Here is an 18,836-nt window from a genome sequence, read left to right as displayed (position 1 = left end):
TTCCACTAGCAACACATATTAAGTGTTGTTGCATCCTATTTACACATCGAATGGTGCTTGCAACACATATAAATGTTGCCACCACTCTAATAACTTAAAGGATGATGCTTGCAACGCATATTAAGTGTTGCTCACTAATTTCTTACAACACATAAAACCATGTGTTGTAGCGGATGTGTTGCTATAGGGGGGTTTGTGTTGTTGTGAGAAAGGGAAAGAAATTGCCGAAGACACTTCGGAAGAAAAAGGCTCTAGCTTTCAGAATCTAGTTGGTCAAGAACTATCCAAGGCCGAGAAGGAGGAGCTGCAGGAGTATGCTATATCCTGTGGCTACCAACCAGGAGCCATGCTCTTTGGTGGAATCAATGAAGAAGCCTTAGGATGCATTCGAGACTGCACTGGGGCGAAGATTATCAGCACTCTGTCGAAGAGTGTTGGTTTTCCGAAGCTTGAAGCTGACATTAGCAGTTACCGGCGACAGCATATCGTTGGCATCTTATTCTATTCCAAATTTAAGGTAAAACTTTTTTCCTCATCTTTTTAATTTTTGTGATGAAGCAAAAAAATTCTGATGAAGACTATTTTGTACAGAGTATGCTACTGAGCAAAGCACTGAGGATGCAGCAAGATCTTGAGGATAAAAAGAATGAGATTATAGTCGAGGGCCTAGAAAAGAAAATCAAAGATCACAAAGATTCTCTGGAGAAAAAGGACTTCCTTCTTCAGACAATGGAGGGTTCATTGGTAGAAGCCCAAATCGAAATAGCTAGATTAAACGATGAACTCCTCTGCAAATCAGAAAGCTTAGAACAAGAAAGGAAGAGTTTTGATGTGAAGCTTTAAGCCGAAGTTGAGAAAAGCTCAAATTTGCAAAAATCTTTAAAAGAGCTTCAGAATATATGCTTGAACTTCGGTAACCGCTACGTGCAACGGCTAAGACAGGTCTTTAACTCGGTGGGAGCCAGCTCTGAAAACTTTGAACCTTCGGTTGAAGACTTGCCAAGCACCTTCGAGCATATTGAAAGTGAAGTTTAGGCGCTTGACGATGTAATAGCTAGGCACGGCGACTTTTGTGCCCTGCTAGCTTCTCGTGGCACAGCTGTAGCTTTTATGAAGGCTGGTTGCACGCACGAAAAGATAGTAAACAGACCGAACTTCAGTCTATCTCCAGCGGACCTAGCTGATATCCCCACCCTAGCCCGAAGTATTGGGAATAGATTTATAACACAAATTTGGACAAACGGTGGGCGGAACATAGCTGGTGACGAGGCACGAAGTCATCTTAAGCCAGTATAAAACTTGTACATGTTGCTTACCTTCTCCTGAAATTACTTTTTACCTTATACTGCTTTGTTGTGTACAGGATAACGATGCTGAAGGTCAATAATTCGAAGCTCAACGAAGATTGATAAAGCTGCTGCACAAAGCTTTAGAGACATTTGAATTATCTTTGTAAAAGATATTGTAATTTAGGAATCAAACATTACTTTATACATTTGTCCATACCTTTTAATATATTTTTACCTTTCCATCCATGTGTGAATTGCTTTGATGTGGACAAAACTTGTATCTTTTGAGCCGAAGGCAAAAAACACCTTCCCTTCTTTTCTTACACAACGAAGCGTATCTTTGCTTCTTTATGCTTATCGAAGCATTGTCATCAAAGCCGAAGTATCTGTTTGTACTTTATGTTATGATGATGATGATCCTACGAATGTCTACATGAATGTGTATGAATGCAATGAATGATGTAATGTAATGTGTAAATGAATGTCCAAACACACGCACACGAAGCCACACCCAGACTCTGCATCCCCTTAGGAACGTCTTTTGAGTCTTAAGCTCTGCATCCCCTTAGGAATGTCTTTTGAGCTTCTTCACCTTCTATTTCGGTGGTATAAGTTCTGCATCCCCTTAGGAACGTCTTTTGAACTTCTTCACCTTCTATTTCGGCAGTATAAGTTCTGCATTCCCTTAGAACGACTTTTGAACTTCTTCGCCTTATATTTCGGCGGTATTTGGCTCTGCATTCCCTTAGGAACGACTTTTGAGCAGAAAACTTACGCTGCGCTCTCTTAGGAATGACTTTTTGTAGCTTCGTCATGCTCTGCATCCCCTTGGGGACGACTTTTGACTGTATCCCTGTTTTTCTTTTTGCACTCAACGGTGCGTGCTCAGATTTACATATTACATATTTTGGGGGATTTGGCCCTCATGGGGCTAAATAAGAATGAAAAATTACAAGCTATGGCCCCATTAAAAACCTTTCTCCCCTCTTGAAAGGAAAAGGGTACCATAGAAAAAATGAAAAAAAAAATACATCGATATTACACATAGTATCGTCGAAGCTCATCCGCATTCCAAGATCTGGGTATGTCGTTGCCGTCCATATCCTTCAATCTGTAAGAACCGGGCCTTGATAAAGATACCACCAGAAAAGATCCTTGCCACTTCAGCTGCAATTTGCCTACTGTGTCTGGATTGGCTACTCTCCGAAGCACCAAATGCCCCTGGCTTGATATTTTTCAATCGAACTTTTCTGTCACGCCATTTTATTGTTTCGGCTTGATATTTATTAGTGTTCTCTACAGCATGAAGTCCGGTCCCCTCTATAGTATCTTTTGCTATGTGATAATCAGCTTCATCTTCTGCCGAAGCTATTGTTCTTATTGATCCTGCTTTAGCTTCTTCTGGAGTTATAGCTTCGTCACCAAATAATAGTTTGAAAGGTGTAAATCCTGTTGATCTTGACATGGTTGTATTGTGGCTCCACACCACTTTAATCAACTCATCTGGCCACTTTCCTCTGGGATGATTGAAGATTAGCTTCATTATTCCTATCATTACAATGCCATTTGCTCTTTCTACCAGCCCATTTGACTCTGAATGCCTAACTGATGCAAAATGGATCTTTGTACCAATCTGGTCACAGAACGCTTTGAACGTTTCGGCATCAAACTGTGTTCCATTGTCCACGGTTATTGCCTTCGGCACACCGAAACGACAAACAATATTCTGCCAAAAAAAAATTTTGGACTGTGGCCGAAGTTATTGTAGCCAAGGGCTTTGCTTCAATCCACTTAGAAAATATTCTACTGCCACCACAACATACTTCAAATTACCTTGTGCCGGTGGAAGTGGACCTAACAAATCCAGGCCCCATCTTTGTAATGGCCAAGTAAGTTGTATCAGCTGCGTGAGAGACGAATGTTGCTTCTAATCTCTTGCCCATTTTTGACAATTCTTGCACTTTTGAACTAACTCTGCTGCATCCAAAGCTGCCTTTGGCCAATAAAATCCTTGTCTAAACACTTTTCCCAACAAGGGCCTAGACCCAATATGAGATCCACACAGACCTGCATGTATCTCCTTCATTAATTCTATACCTTCGATTCTGGAAAAACACTTGAGGAGTGGAAAACAGACTCCATGTTTGTATAATTCCCCTTCTATTATCACATATGGTCTTGTCCTTGCTTCCATTCTCTTATTATAAGCTTCATCATCCAAAAGACAATTACCTTGGTGGAAAGATATAATTTTAGTCCTCCAATCTTCACTATGTATAGGAGAAATTGTAAGCACTACTCTCTCCATAAGTTCAATCGAAGGTGCTTTTATTGTCTCAAAAAATACTTCCGAAGGTAGACGGAGCCCCTGTGCCACTGATTTGGCTAACAGATCCGCATGCTCATTTTCTCCTCTTGGAATATTCTTGACGGAAAAACCTTCGAAAGAAGCCTCCAGTCTTCGAACTGTATCCAGATATTTTTCAAGCTTCGGATCTCTCGCCTTACTACTTTTGTCTACATGACCAGAAATGACTTGAGAGTCAGTTTTAAGGATGGCCCTTCTTATTCCCATTGCCTTTAACTTTCGAAACCCCAACAGAAGTGCTTCGTATTCAGCAATATTATTTGTACAACTGAAGTCAAGTTTTGCTGCATAACATGTTCTGACTTTAGAAGGCGCAACTAGGACAGCAACTGCCCCTACGCCGAAGGTTCCCTAGGAACCATCGCAGAACACTGTCCAAGCTTCGGCGTCTTTATTTGTTTCTTCTTTCTAAGCCCCTGACGTCCAATCAGCAATGAAGTCTGCTAACGCCTGGGACTGAATTGAGGATCTATGTACATAGTCAATACAGAATTCGTTAAGCTCCGCAGCCCATTTTCCAATCCTTCCAGTAGCTTCTCTTTTCCTCATTATGTCCTTCAGAGGCTGTGATGAAGGAACAATTATATGATATGCTTGAAAATAATGTCGAATCTTCCTGGAGGCCATTAACACAGCATACAACACCTTCTCCAATTCTGTATAATTTTTCTTTGATAAACTTAGAACTTCGAAGACGAAGTATACGGGGGCCTGCTTCTTGATTTGGCCATCTTGCTTCTCCTGTACAAGCGCCGCACTAACTGCAGAATGAGAAGCTGCTACATACAGGAGTAATGGAGCCCCTGGCAAAGGTAGAGTTAGAGTTGTCAAATCTGTCAAGTATTGCTTTAATTCTTCAAAAACCTTTTGCTGAGCCGGACCCCACTGAAAAACTTTGGCTAACTTTAGAATTTCAAAGAATGGTAGATTCCTCTCTCCTGATCTTGATATGAACCTATTCAATGACGCCAGCCTTCCTGTGAATCGTTGAGCCCCCTTTTTTGAATTTGGTGGCTCCATCCGAAGGATAGCTTCAATCTTGCTCGGGTTGGCTTCAATTCCCTTCGTTGATACCAAATAGCCAAGGAACTTGCCCTTCTTCACTCCAAAAACACACTTTTCTGGATTTAATTTCAGGCCAGCTTGCCTGAAATTGGCAAATGTCTCTTGCAAATCAGCAATGTGATTTTCTTGCTTCGTGCTTTTCACTATGATATCATCAACATTGGTCAGTACATTCCTGCCTATTTGAGAATGAAGGACCTTGGTTGTCATTCTGCTGAAGCTTCCTCCAGCATTCTTGAGCCCCTGTAGCATCCGAAGATAGCAATAGGTGCCACTGGGAGTTATGAAGCTAGTCTTCGGCTCGTCTTGCTTCTTCATCCAAATTTGATGATAGCCTGAGTAACAATCCAGTAGACTCATGAGCTCTGAAGAAGCTGCTGCATCTACAAGAGAGTCTATTCTTGGTAATGGGAACTCATCCTTTGGACAGGCCTTGTTGAGATCTGTGAAATCAATGCACATTCTCAATTTACCATTGGCCTTCTTCACCATAACAGTGTTAGCTAGCCATTCTGGGTATTTCACCTCTCTGATGGCACCGGCACTAAGAAGTCTCTTCACTTCATTCCGAGCACCTTCAGCTTTGTCTTCAGACATCTTCCGAAGCCGTTGTTTTCTTGGCCTGAAAGATGGATCCACATTGAGTGAATGTTCAATAACATCTCTGTTGACACCACAAAGATCATTGGTTGACCAAGCAAAGACATTTTTGTTGTTGAATAAAAATCTTAGCAAAGTCTTCTCTTGCTCATCAGATAATTGAGACCCCAACATAGGCTTCGGCTGATCTGCCGAAGCAGCCTTCTCTCTTTTGTATTTATACTGCTGACAGGCTTCAGCTCCATCTATGTTATGGATTGCCTTTGAATCTGTCTAGTTCCCTTCAGCCCTTCTGGCAGCTTCTTGACTCCCATGGACAGCAATGGGCCCTTGTTCCGAAGGTATCCTCATGCATAAATATGCTAGATGAAGTATTGCTTCGAAGGCATTAAGTGTCCCTCGACCAATGATTGCATTATAGGGGTACTCCATGTCGACAATACCAAAGACAACGTGTTCAGTCCTTGTGTTGTGGACGTAGCCGAAGGTAACTGACATTGTAATTTTACCAAGTGCGACAATCTGCCTTCCCCCAAAGCCACAGAGAGGGTGTGTAGCATCATGAATCTTGTGCTCTGGCTCTTGCATCTGTCTGAAGGCCTTAGCAAATATGATATTCGCTGCACTGCCTGTGTCAACTAGAACATTATGGACCAGAAATCCCTTGATGACACAAGATATGACCATAGCATCATTGTGAGGGTAATCTTTGAGCTGAAGGTCCTCCTGGAGAAGGTGATTGGAATGTGAGACCACTTGGATTTGATGAAGGGTCCTTGCACCCCAACATGCTGCACTCTTTTCTGTGCTTCCTTCTTCTGCTTCTTGTTACCTGGCTCTGAACTTGAACCGCCCGTGATTGGGAGCACCAGCTTCGTAGCTGAAGGTGCTACGACTTGGTTGTTGAATGAAGCCATCAGCTCAACAGTGGAAGTGAGTTCACCGGAGGTGGGCGCCAATGTTGGGGACTTGTTCTCAAATGCTATGAGTTAAGAATAAGGCAACATAAAAAGGTTAATGGTTAAAGTCCTTCGTCCTTCGAAGCATTATCTCCCTTAGGATATAATGATCTTCAGACGAAGGTTATGAAGGACGTACCTTCATCATCGCAGTGTATATTAATGGAAGTAGAAGCATATAAAACATGAGAAATAACATGAATAATCATATAACATCATTAATATATCTTTATTATATTATCATGAATGAACATGAACTATATTGAATTACATTTGTACCTTCGTCTTGACAGAAGGCAGAAATCCAAGCGTGACGCGCAATTGAATACAAGCCAGCGTGAATAGTAAGGGGTACTATTCACCTATTTATAGGCATGGGACGCAGCCCTGTCAAAATTACATTTATGTCCTTGATGACTAGTTACAATCATGACACAAATTATCATGGACTGATCGGTCTTTTCCTCTTTAAGTCGGTGCAGTCCTTCGTCTCAAGACATGTCTGTGTGCCGAAGCTCCCTGGATCGTAGCTTCGGTGTGTACCTTCGTGCTGTGTTTACTTATATGCCGATCTTTCGAAGGTGTTTCTTCTTAGAGGACCTTCGACAACGAAGCAAGCCCTCAACACCTGGCCTTTTAGAATTTTAGAATTAATGTAGTAGCTCCAAAAATAATAAAACTTTTTGGGCAAGCTTAGTTTGATGATTAAAGTCCTTGGATGAAGTTTGAAATGAATTGGACATTGTTTGATCCCAAACCCAATAAGCTAGTTTCCTAGGGTATATTTGCCTAACACTAAGAGGATGCTAACTCAGGAAACCCATGTGACTAGTGTGGACCGTGAAGGAAAGTTGTATTCAAGATACAACTTAGTATGTTTCTATTCTATAACTACATATTCATAGCATCACATAAGCATTCATGTATATGTATTGTTATGTATAGAAAACGAAGAAGAGGTTGTAGTCGAAGAAGAAGTTGTACCACAATCTGAGAATCCACCGGTTGAGAACAACTTCTATTTTGACATCTGTGGGACAGACCCAGAACCTCCTGCAACACAAGGCAAGCCCCGGTGCATTATCCCTTTTCCTTGTTGTTTTAAAAATTTTATCACCTTATATGATGCATTAGGTGATAGGAGTTGTGTGCTAAACAATTGTTGCATTCCCTTCCTTGGAAGTGATGACCATTCCTTGATTCCTGTTTTACTTAAAGTTTTCTCATGCTTAGCTTTGCTTTAGAAACCAAAATGTTTTGTTTTAAACAAAAGGTGATGCTTCATATGGGATGGGAATTTTTCAAAGAAAAGACTTGATGGTGAATCCATCATGCTGTGATGAGTTCAACATCTGAAAAGATGTACCTCTGTCAGGTACCAAACTTTGGGTTGTAAATGATAAAGACGAGACCGAGCGGGTGATTGGCACGAGAAGGAAGTCTCGGTGTAGTGTCTCCGTCTGAGTCGCTTAAGGACCGAGCCGATGTAGGCCTGCTGGCCGAGGACCTTTTAACTGGCCATATGCCTCGTCATGGGTAAGCTTTGCCTCAGCCGGACCAATACCAGAAAGGCCACCACGCAATGGGAGTGGAGAGATGGCGAGAGTAGTGTGTACCCTTCGTGGCAAGAGGCTAGACGGTGGTGTAACTGTGCTCTCAATTGGCGTGAACCCATTCTGGTCTTGAGAAACCCGCTGGCGAGTTGACATATGCAAGGGTTAAGTGCTACATATGTCATGTGGTTGGAGATCCCCAACTGGGTATTAATCGATTCGGATCGTCGTTACTTCTCGGACATGAAGACTTGGTCACTGACTTACACGCAGCAATCAAGTGAACTGAAGAAATGATAAAAGACGACTAGCATAGGCTAAGTGCCTGATCTAGGATAGAAAGAACTCTAGATGCAGGTAATTACTTAACCTGATAATAAAAATGGATTTTTAAGGATCCACTCATAGTAAGCTTTTCTGCTAATAGAGTCTTTGAATTTTGATGAGCTTTTCCTTGACACCCAAAAGCCAGTATATCCTTGAGAAGTCTTTTTCCTTTGTCTGGTAAGACTTGAGAAAGTACACTCTGTACTCAGTGTTTTCAAACCCATGTTGTTGTAGGTGATGAAATAACCGAGTTTTGATGTTTCCGATCAAAGGTGGTGCCAAAGCAGGAGGAAAATCAGTGAACTCGTTGGCGGGAGGATGTTTTACCTCCCAGTTATGTAATATTAAGTGCTGCACTCAAACACCCGTTATGTAATAAATACTCTCTCTATATTTTATATGAATGTAAATTATGTTACTGTAATCCTTTCCGGTTATTCTTTACTCCGATTATGTGTGTAATGTCTGCGTGATGGGTGAAGCGCTCTTGGGCGATTTGATGGAGATACAAATAACTGAACTTGTCGAGTGATTATGCGCACCTCCATGATTGTCTGAGGTCCTTAGGACAAGGACATCTGTAAGTGGGCCTAATAACTCAGGAGGTTTCTCGTGACAGACGTGGCGGCGCCCGCCCTCCCGCGACGGCACCATGGCCGGCAAGATCCCCGCGGAGGCCCGGTTATACTATCCTCGAAGGGGGTTTGTGCTACACGTGATAGAGATGAGCGCGAGTACGGGGAAGGTGTCCATACCGTTAATCTCGCAGTGTAGTGCCCTGCCCACGGAGATGCGTGGACCCGCGACGGCATGAAACTCCAGTGAGCAATTGGTGGCTGACGAGCCATCAATCCCGCCCAGAAATGCTGCGGCTGGTTTCAAATAGGTTTGGCACAGGCCCACGGTCTGAATTCAGGCATTGGGCGCCGATGGAGGTGAGGTTTCACAGGGGCGTAGTAATTCACTCCCGGCAGAACTACAAATTCGCACGCCACACGCGGTTCCGAAGCTGGTCTTTGGTTTGCGGGTGGTGGAGAGGGAAGGTATGGCCCGGTGCTCCCTTTTATGCTCGCCCAAGGATTGGTAGGGTTAGCTAGCGAGGATTCCGGGCGGCGGCGGGCATCTCGGCATGGTCGTTGCGGAAGGGATGATGGCTGCCAAGTGGGTCCTGGTCGTCAGCGCAACGAAGATCCACAACCTGAGCACACGTGAGCCACAGACAGGTGGGTCCCGTAGGTCAGCCGCGGTGTCGACAGCGCGGAGGAGTTGGGCCAGCGGTTGTTAAGGTGTAATTGGGCCGGCCGAAAGGAAACGGCCCAAGCGCCTCTTTTCTTTTTTTCTTTTCCCTTTTCTATTTCCTTTTCTTTTCACTTTTAGATTCCAAATTTGAATTCAAATTTTTTGTGGCGAATTTTGTACTCATATTTGAATGTATAATTTGAACATGCCAATATGGGATGAATTTATTTATTTATAAATTCATTTTGTATTGTATAGTATTTCTCTCTTTACTTTTCTATGCTATTTCCAATTTCCTAAATTACAAATTAGGTTAAATCCTAATTTAGGCCTTAATATATTTCTATTAATATTGTTAGCATTAAATGCACAAACACATAAATCCAACATGATGCATGGATTATTTAGGTGTCATTAATTAATTATTCACTTTAAATATGGTCATCCACATGTTCTAATAATTGGGAGACATTATATGTAGGAAGATCAACCTTCACTTATTATTTTCAAGTTGGGTATTACACTTATTTAATTGGGTTGGTATCTACTTACACTTAGTAACTGCTAATAAAATTTTGACCAACTTTAAAAGCAAAGCTCAGCTTTAAACATCTTCTTTGGTAAGCCTTACACTTCACATGAGCCCCACCGTAAGTGAGCTCATGCACATTATTCCCCACAACTTGTTGAGCGATGAACGTATGTGAGCTCACCCTTGTTGTACTCATATCCCCCAGGTCAAGAACAGGTATCGACAAGATGAGGAGCATGAAGGATGGCGTGATGAGTTCGTGAGAGGTCTAGGTTGTCGTCTCCCAATCAACTATGGTTTCTGGATCGTTATCTTCTTATGATGTTAATATTTAGCTATTTTGTACATAACTCTTCTTATATAATAAGATGTGACATTCATTTTTGTACCATGAGTCATCATATGTGTGAGACTTGATCCTAGCATGCATTTGATCCACGCCCGGGTTTGCCCCTTAAAACCGGGTGTGACACCAGATATCCGCCTTGGTTCAGTCCTTTTCAATCTCCAATTTCTATCGATCTCCCGCGCATATGCATGATTCCCACCCCCCTCTCGTTCCCGCATGCTCCCTCAACTGATGCATCGAAAAGGTAGTAGCTACAGAGGGTCACAGGAGATCGCCGCCGCTCATACTTGCTCCCTCTCATACTTGCACATCCACTTGCTACGTGTCTGCTTCGCAGGACATCACCGCCGCCAGGAGGACGACAACTCCGATGGTTTTGAGGAGACCATCCAGGCCACATCCCTCATCATTGAGACACTACCGGCACAGGTCCATCACTTTGACGACGACACAAGCAGGTCTTCAGTTGTTGATTTAGTTTAGAACATTTGTCTTATCAATTGTGAGCTGGGTAGGTCTATGCCTCTACCAAATTGTTTCGATCTCTTGTTTGATGCACTGCAACTTAAAAAAGATACCATCGCAATATCTAATATCTTGGATCTCAGCTTCAGCAAGCCACATGTTGGTTTATTTACCACATGTAGTTACAGTTTCATGCGCGCCTTGCGAAGTAAATTTCTGATTGAAAAGTTCTCCAGGTGATGATGAAGTTTCAATGAGATCTGTAGTGTTTTCCCCTTTCTGTTTTGATTTGCTACACATCTTTTTCATACCCTGAATTGAGGGAGGAGATAAAAGCGAATTTGCAAACTTAAGTCTCCTCCTGCTTTGAATCATCCTAATCACATAAAACTGATCCAGGGAAATTGATCCCTCGATACTACATTTGTACACTTGAGATTTTTTCCCTCGAGAATTATATCTTTTTCATTCTTTTACAAGATGTGATCTTGAACTTGCTTCATATTGTTGGTTGGTGTTATTGACCATGGAAGGACAGGGATATTTTTCTAGCTTGATGGATGAGGCCAACAATAACTTGTCTTTAGATGGCTTAAGTGTCATGCTTGAGGAATCCATTAGACAACGAGTATGTACCGACCATTGTTCATAGTACTCCAGTAGCAAGACCTAATTAGAAAAGGTCCAAAAATTTTAGTGAATCAGAAGATGTGTTGCTTGTGTCAGCTTGGTTCAACATTAGTTGGTCAAACAAGGGTGAGCTCACTTATGGTGGGGGCTTAGCAAGTGGAGTGAAAATGCAAGGTTAACAAGGTAAGGCTAAAGTTTAATGTGGTTAGAATTTTAGTTGGTCAACATTTTATTATCAACACCTGGTTACTAATTATAAGTATTATTGTTTTCCTGCTCGAAGGCAAGGAGGAAAAAGGAAAATTGCTACTTCGACTTCTTCTAGTGTGCCGAAGCCGAAGAGGGCCAACGCCCTGACCCATAGGCCGAAGCTTGTCGGTACGGCCGCAGTGCCCACGATAGAGGAGGTAAAGTTTTTTGAGAATGCTGAAGTTGTCCCTACCATGCCAGACGAAGCTGTGGAAAAAGTTTTTGTCATGTCAACCAAGGTTAGTGCGGGTGAGGTAGAAGAACCAGAAACGTGGAAAATAATAGAAAAACAATCAAAATCGTTGGGCCCTCCAATAATGGCAGAGATGCCGAAACCATCAACTACGGCGACAACAACGCCGAGGAAGAGGAGGATGGCTAGTGTTTTGGATGATGTTATGGAGTTCCTAGAAACGACGACTCCTGCCTCTGCCGAAGCCTCTAGCGAGAAGATTAAAGATACAAGAGAAGTGGTTACTGCAAGCACTGCTTCTATTCACGCTGAAGCAAGACCTTCGGGGGCTATGCCAGCGAAGTTAATAGAAGAAAGTCTTCCAGAGAAGCCCACGTCACCTGTTCCCGAAGCGCCTTCGCAGGGTGATCTGGAATATATTGTTCAACATGCTTCGGGAAAGCTGTTATCATCAGAGCAAATTGCCGAGGTGCAACATATGCCAAGGACTTGAAATACCCCCTGAGGGTCCTTGATATATGGAGGAAATGACGAAGATGACTTCCTCTACTGTCTACCAGACAGTAAAGATATTAATGTTTGCCGCGAGATGATGGACAACATGGGCTATCCGAAACATGAGCTTGGCTTGTCTACGATGACTAAGGACCAGCTTGCTGATAGCCTCGCCTACAATAGCTTGAAGGTTTGTACATTTTGGCTTCATATCTGATAATTTTTGTTTCAGTGAACTATTTTTTGTTGTAATTCTTATTGTTATTATTTGTTCATTCTTTGTTTGGCAGGGACTAATTCTTAGCAAGGCTTTAAAAGCTCAAAAAGATGCAGAGGATGAAAGCTATCAGGTAGCAATTTGAAACCTTCGATTGGAGGTTATAACTTTGAGAAACGAAGCTCTTGCAAAGGATAAGATTTTACTCTCTTTGGTCGAAAGGCTAAAATCTAGTGAAGCTAAACTGTCCGCTCAAGCAGAAGTGCATAAAGCTGAAGTGCAAGAATTAGATAAGAAACTTGCCGAAGCAACTGAAAATTTCAATGTAGAGCTAACAAAACGTGAAATATTTGATATTGAATGCTCAAGGGTACAGAAAAATGTTGAAGAGTTTCGTCAAACTAAGGAAGAGTGCTATAATGTTGCTACAGAATGTGCTAAGAATTTGAAGAATAGCTTTTCTAAAGTTGGTGCATTTTCCACAGCGGAATTTCATCCGCGGTGACCCTGAGGGGGTTATCCGTGTGGCAAAACCTCCCAAGTTATTGGACCCACATGCACCTGTCCTTGTCTCAAAGACCTCGGACGGCTATGCATGTGCACTAAATAACTTAACAGGATCCGTCCGAGTGTCCCAAGGACCCCGGATAAACCACTTACAACCAAGATCGCAAGATTAAGTAAACACAAATCACACACCAACAATTTGCAGCGGAAATCTTATTACCAAATTTTACAAGTTACATCAAGTTTACATTGTACCTGATCAGAGTGATTACAAGGTGATTCAAAGAAATAACTTTGAACTTTTATAAATTATTTATAGTTTTGAAATATATGCTAGCTCAAGTGACCATCCTCAATAAGAAGTATAGAAGAGGTACTTAGACTTATAAGAAGGTCGAGCCCACTGGCACTTAGTACCATCCACAGCAACACACTTCTATTTTCGGTTCTTCCTCCTGCTTGGGAACCACCTTTGCACAAAAGTAGCAAAGCTCCGCAGGCTCTTCACCTAAAACAACATGGGACAAAGCCCTGAGTATGAAGTGTACTTTCGCAAGTCTTACCTGACTAAGGAAAAAGACTCTCAAGGATATGCTGGATTTAGGAATCAAGGAGAGGCTCTTAGCAAGAATCAACTTAGATATTTTTGCAGAAATAGCTTACTAAAGTGAGTCCTTACTTTCAATATTTTAACACCAGATTAAATATTAATAGACTCTGGTTGCACCTAGTCTAATTTCACCATCTCATCAATACAACATCATTTTTACTCATAATGTTTACATCCTGACTTAGGTTGCAGGTCAGTGATCAAGTCTCCACTGTCCGGGAATATAACGGCGATCCGAATCGATTTACTCAGCTGAGGATCTCTAACCACATGACATATGTAGCACTTAACCCTTGCATATGTCAACCGTTCCCACAGATCCTCCACAACATGAACCGGTCCGCGCTACTCGGGAGCACAGTACTCCTCCATCCAGCCTCCAGCCAGGAGGGTACACGCTACTCCCACCATCTCCCACGCCCAGTGTGCGGTTGTCTTTTCACGTATGGAATAGCCGGGTTCAAGCTTACCCTGTCCCATATCCAGGGCATGTGGCCAGTTAAGATAGTCCTTGATCATACAGGCCTACATATGCATCCAATCCTTAATTAACCTGGGTGGAGCATCACCTGTTCCTAGCCCAAGTCTCGAGTTAAGTACTTCCACCCTTAGGATTGTTTTGTGTTCCTAAGGATGAAAAGAGCATTATAGGGAACTTTGCAGTAAGATCCCACCATGCTCCCAATGAAAAAATTCTTGCAGGTAGAAGCCATCCTTCCTCAGGATAAACCTGAGCTAGGCATAAGTGCAAAGGACAAACTCTATCTGCTTATAAGCAGGGCTAAGCATTTTTTTGTAAATCATATTTTGATACTTCACCAGAAGTATCTATAAAAGGAATGGATTTCAAGGTAGCTAATGCATCAAAGGGTTTCCAAGCAACTCCTATAAATCTAATGCACATTCACTAGACTTAAAGTGTGTAAAAATAATTTAAAAACACAAGGAAGGGGTTGCATGCACCGGGGCTTGCCTGGGTAACACTAGGTTAGTGTTGTTAGACGACATCCGTTTGACGATCATCCTTGTTCTAGCACTTGATCAGGCAGGTTCGTCCATCAGCATCACCTTTTGGAGAAGCTTACGCTTTCCAGCATCTTGTGGTCGACTTGGGACGTCTTTCGCATCACGTGGTTAATTCACGTACCTGAATGAAATGCATTATGCACATGAATGCATATAGACAGGAATATTACAAACCTAAATAGTGCTACACGATAGCGAATTAAACACCTAGCGACGAGGTGTTGTACCGTTTCATACGGAAACACTAGTTATCGACGTATGACTAAGTACAATGATTACTGATAGTCGCCTAGAGGGGGGGTGAATAGGGCGAAACTGAAATTTACAAATATAAACACAACTACAAGCCGGGTTAGCGTTAGAAATAAAACCGAGTCCGCGAGAGAGGGTGCAAAACAAATCTTAAGCAAATAAGGAGTGTGACACAAGGATTTGTTTTACCGAGGTTCGGTTCTCGCAAACCTACTCCCCATTGAGGTGGTCACAAAGACCGGGTCTCTTTCAAACCTTTCCCTCTCTCAAACGGTCCTTCCGACTGAGTGAGCTTCTCTTCTCAAATCAAAACCGGGAACAAAACTTCCCCGCAAGGGCCACCACACAATTGGTGCCTCTTGCTTTGATTACAATGGAGTTTTGATCACAAGAACAAGTGAGAAAGAAAAGAAGCAATCCAAGCGCAAGAGCTCAAAAGAACACGGCAAATCTCTCTCGCTAATCACTAAAGCCTTGTGTGGAATTGGAGAGGATTTGATCTTTTTGGTGTGTCTAGAATTGAATGCCTAGCTCTTGTAAGTGGTTGAGAAGTGGAAAAACTTGGATGCAATGAATGGTGGGTGGTTGGGGGTATTTATAGCCCCAACCACCAAACTAGCCGTTTGGTGGGGCTGTCTGTCGTATGGTGCACCGGACAGTCCGGTGTACACCGGACATGTCCGGTGCGCCAGCCACGTCACCAAACCCATTGGGATTCGACCGTTGGAGCTCTGTCTTCTAGGCCCGCCTGGATGTCCGGTGGCGCACCGGACATGTACTGTTGAGTGTCCGGTGCGCCAGTATGGGCGTGCCTGACTTCTGTGCGCGCTGGCGCGCAATAAATGCGCTGCAGGTAGTCGTTGGCGCCGAAATAGCCGTTGCCCCGTAGTTACACCGGACAGTCCGGTGTACACCGGACATGTCCGGTGAATTATAGCGGAGCAGCCGCTGTGGTTTCCCGAAGCAGGCGAGTTCCTGAGGCCGCTCTTCCTTGGAGCACCGGACACTGTCCGGTGTACACCGGACAGTCCGGTGAATTATAGGAGTGCCTCCGGAAATTCCCGAAGACGAAGAGTTTGAGTTGGAGTCCTCTGGTGCACCAGACACTGTCCGGTGGTGCACCGGACACAGTCCGGTGTACACCGGACAGTCCGGTGTACCAGACCAGAGGTGCCTTCGGTTGGCCCGTAGCTCTCTACTTTGAACCCAACATTGGTCTTTTTAATTGGCTTGTTGTGAAGCTTTGGCACCTGTATAACTTATACACTAGAGCAAACTAGTTAGTCCAATTATTTGTGTTGGGCAATTCAACCACCAAAATTATTTAGGAACTAGGTGTAAGCCTAATTCCCTTTCAATCTCCCCCTTTTTGGTGATTGATGCCAACACAAACCAAAGCAAATATAGAAGTGTATAATTGAACTAGTTTGCATAATGTAAGTGCAAAGGTTGCTTGGAATTGAGCCAATATAAATACTTACAAGATATGCATGGATTGTTTCTTCATTTTTAACATTTTGGACCACGCTTGCACCACAGATTTTGTTTTTGCAAATTCTTTTTGTAAATCCTTTTCAAAGTTCTTTTGCAAATAGTCAAAGGTAAATGAATAAGATTTTACTAAGCATTTTCAAGATTTGAAATTTTCTCCCCCTGTTTCAAATGCTTTTCCTTTGACTAAACAAAACTCCCCCTAAATGAGATCCTCCTCTTAGTGTTCAAGAGGATTTTGATATATCATTTTTGAAATACTACTTTCTCCCCCTTTTGAACACAATAAGATACCAATTTGAAATTTACCAATTGAAAATCTCCAATTTTGAAATTAGGTGGTGGTGCGGTCCTTTTGCTTTGGGCTAATATTTTCTCCCCCTTTGGCATGAATCGCCAAAAACGGAGTCATTAGAGCCCTTCTTAGAACTGCCTCCCCCTTTGGTCATAAATAAATGAGTGAAGATTATACCAAAGACGAAGTCCTTTTGCTTGGTGCTCATGCTTTCTCCCCCAAGAATGGAGAGTTGCTTGGAGTGACGGCGAAGGATGAGTTACGGAGTGGAAGCCTTTGTCTTCGCCGAAGACTCCAATTCCCTTTCAATACACCTATGACTTGGTTTGAAATAGACTTGAAAAACACATTAGTCATAGCATATGAAAGAGACATGATCAAAGGTATACAAATGAGCTATGTGTGCAATTTAGCAAAAGAAATTGCGCGAATCAAGAATATTGAGCTCATGCCTAAGTTTGTTAAAAGTTTGTTCATCAAGAGGCTTGGTAAAGATATCGGCTAATTGATCTTTAGTATTAATGTATGAAATCTCGATATCTCCCTTTTGTTGGTGATCCCTAAGAAAATGATACCGAATGGCTATGTGTTTAGTGCGGCTATGCTCGACGGGATTATCCGCCATCTTGATTGCACTCTCATTATGACATAGCAAAGGGACTTTGGTCAATTTGTAACCGTAGTCCCGCAGGGTTTGCCTCATCCAAAGCAATTGCGCGCAACAATGGCCTGCGGCAATGTACTCGGCTTCGACGGTGGAAAGAGCGACCGAATTTTGCTTCTTTGAAGCCCAAGACACCAAGGATCTTCCCAAGAACTGGCAAGTCCCTGATGTGCTCTTTCTATTGATTTTACACCCCGCCCAATCAGCATCCGAATAACCAATCAAATCAAATGTGGATCCCCTAGGATACCAAAGCCCAAACTTAGGAGTGTAAGCCAAATATCTCAAGATTCGTTTTACGGCCGTAAGGTGAGCTTCCTTAGGGTCGGCTTGGAATCTTGCACACATGCAAACAGAAAGCATAATATCCGGTCGAGATGCACATAAATATAGCAAAGAACCTATCATGGACTGGTATACCTTTTGATCGACGGATTTACCTCCTTCGTCGAGGTCGAGATGCCCATTGGTTCCCATGGGTGTCTTGATGGGTTTGGCATCCTTCGTTCCAAACTTGCTTAGAATATCTTGAGTGTACTTTGTTTGGCTTAGGAAGGTGCCCTCTTGGAGTTGCTTCACTTGAAATCCTAAGAAATACTTCAACTCCCCCATCATAGACATCTCGAATTTTTGTGTCATGATCCTACTAAACTCTTCACATGTAGACTCGTTAGTAGACCCAAATATAATATCATCAACATAAATTTGGCATACAAACAAGTCATTTTCAAGAGTTTTAGTGAATAAAGTAGGATCGGCCTTGCCGACTTTGAATCCATTAGTGATAAGAAAATCCCTAAGGCATTCATACCATGCTCTTGGGGCTTGCTTGAGCCCATAAAGCGCCTTAGAGAGTTTATACACATGGTTAGGGTACTCACTATCTTCAAAGCCGGTAGGTTGCTCAACATAGACCTCTTCCTTGATTGGTCCATTGAGGAAGGCACTTTTCACGTCCATTTGATAAAGCTTAAAGCCATGGTAAGTAGCATAGGCCAATAATATGCGAATTGACTCAAGCCTAGCTACGGGTGCATAAGTTTCACCGAAATCCAAACATTCGACTTGGGAGTATCCTTTGGCCACAAGTCGAGCTTTGTTCCTTGTCACCACACCATGCTCATCCTGCTTGTTGCGGAAGACCCATTTGGTTCCTACAACATTTTGGTTAGGACGTGGAACTAAATGCCATACCTCATTCCTAGTGAAGTTGTTGAGTTCCTCTTGCATCGCCACCACCCAATCTGAATCTTGTAGTGCTTCCTCTACCCTGTGTGGCTCAATAGAGGAAACAAAAGAGTAATGCTCACAAAAATGTGCAACACGAGATCTAGTGGTTACCCCCTTATGAATATCGCCGAGGATGGTGTCGACGGGGTGATCTCGTTGGATTGCTTGGTGGACTCTTGGGTGTGGCGGCCTTTGTTCTTCATCCTCCTTGTCTTGATCATTTGTATCTCC

This window comes from Zea mays, chromosome 1 (assembly GCF_902167145.1).
Source record: "Zea mays cultivar B73 chromosome 1, Zm-B73-REFERENCE-NAM-5.0, whole genome shotgun sequence".
Classification (NCBI taxonomy): domain Eukaryota; kingdom Viridiplantae; phylum Streptophyta; class Magnoliopsida; order Poales; family Poaceae; genus Zea; species Zea mays.
This window is presented reverse-complemented; position numbering follows the sequence as displayed.